Source organism: Mirounga angustirostris, unplaced genomic scaffold, assembly GCF_029215605.1.
Source record: "Mirounga angustirostris isolate CCGP_5_RB_7025 unplaced genomic scaffold, mMirAng1.0.hap1 SCAF_4, whole genome shotgun sequence".
In the NCBI taxonomy this organism is placed as follows: Eukaryota; Metazoa; Chordata; class Mammalia; order Carnivora; family Phocidae; genus Mirounga; species Mirounga angustirostris.
In genome coordinates, this window is record NW_026991712.1 from 83,992,447 (window position 1) to 83,993,719 (window position 1,273).

General features: G+C 46.4%; 1 non-coding gene across 1 annotated transcript; it reads right to left on the reverse strand.

The window, feature by feature from the left end:
* Window positions 1-266: 266 nt before the first annotated feature.
* TRNAN-GUU (transfer RNA asparagine (anticodon GUU)) lies at window positions 267-340 on the reverse strand. Its single transcript has one exon. It is a non-coding gene; the product is annotated as a tRNA-Asn (tRNA).
* Between the last annotated feature and the right edge of the window lie 933 nt (window positions 341-1,273).

Genomic DNA, 1,273 nt, shown 5'->3' on the forward strand with positions numbered 1-1,273 from the left:
AGCCTGTGCCTTCATCGTGGGTGTGACCGGGGTTCTCTTGTTCTCCATTTTAGGGATTTACAATGTTCCGAATTCGCTACACTGTAAACCAGCCTCTGAAAAGTAGGGGAAGATGTAAGGGCGGGCGTAGATTAGGTATGCTCTGGAGCTCCAAAACTTTTTCCTCAAAAGGGCACTCGATGCTGGTGGTGCCTGGGAAATAAAAGCATAAATTTGGTATTCCAAAGAGATATAGACTTTGAAAGCCAGCTCGCCAGAAAAACAAGCGTCCCTGGGTGGGCTTGAACCACCAACCTTTCAGTTAACAGCCGAACGCGATAACCGATTGTGCCACAGAGACACTCGGTAAAGCACTGTGTAAGCTGTTGGTCAATTGTGTTATATACGTAATGGTTTCGTGTTCCTCAAAATCTAGTTATAATAGAAATGAATCCTGGGGATATAAGGCACAACATGAGGGCTATAGTTAACCCTGCTGTATATATACTATATACTATAGTATATTTAAAAGTTGTTAGGTAGTTGTTATGAGTCATCAAAAGGAAAAAATACATTTTAAAATGTTTTTATCTATATGAGGTGATGGATGTTCACCAAACTTGTGGTAATCATTTCACAATGTATGTAAGTCAAGGCATTACGCTGCGTATCTTATATAACGTTATAACTTATAAAGTTAAAACTTATTTCAATCTCAATAAAACTGGGGGTGGGGGAAGTATATTATACATAATGATCTCATTGTACAGAGGTACAGAGAAGTGTTCTTTGTGCCCAAGCTAGGCACCCTCAACTCTTCTGTTTTGCCTAACCTCCCTCCCCGCTCCAGAAGCCTGAAGGCGCAGGAGACATTTGAGGCCAAGAGTCCTGTGGTTACCTAAATTTGGGCGATGACTTGGAGCCCGAAGAAGCGGAGAACTCCCAGGATCAAACATCAGGTGCCCGGGTGACAACCGCAGCCTCTCGGTTTGAAGTCATCCATTTCCAGTTCTTTGCTCCACTTGCCCTGTCCTGCTCCTCCAAGTCCCTCCAGATCTCGGGGCGGGCGGGCGGGCTGGCGTGCGCGCGTGTGAAGAACGAGAATCAGCTGTGCCTCCACCGCGCTAACCCCCTGGATGCCTCTAGATGTGATAACTCCATGGGGTCAGGGACCTTGGGTTTCCTCACAATGCAGCTCCCTCGCTTACAATATTGCCTGGCACTTAGTAGGCTCCCAATAAATGCTCCGTGAAGGAGTCCATTCCGCCGCAAGGGCCTGGAGGGGACAGGAAAG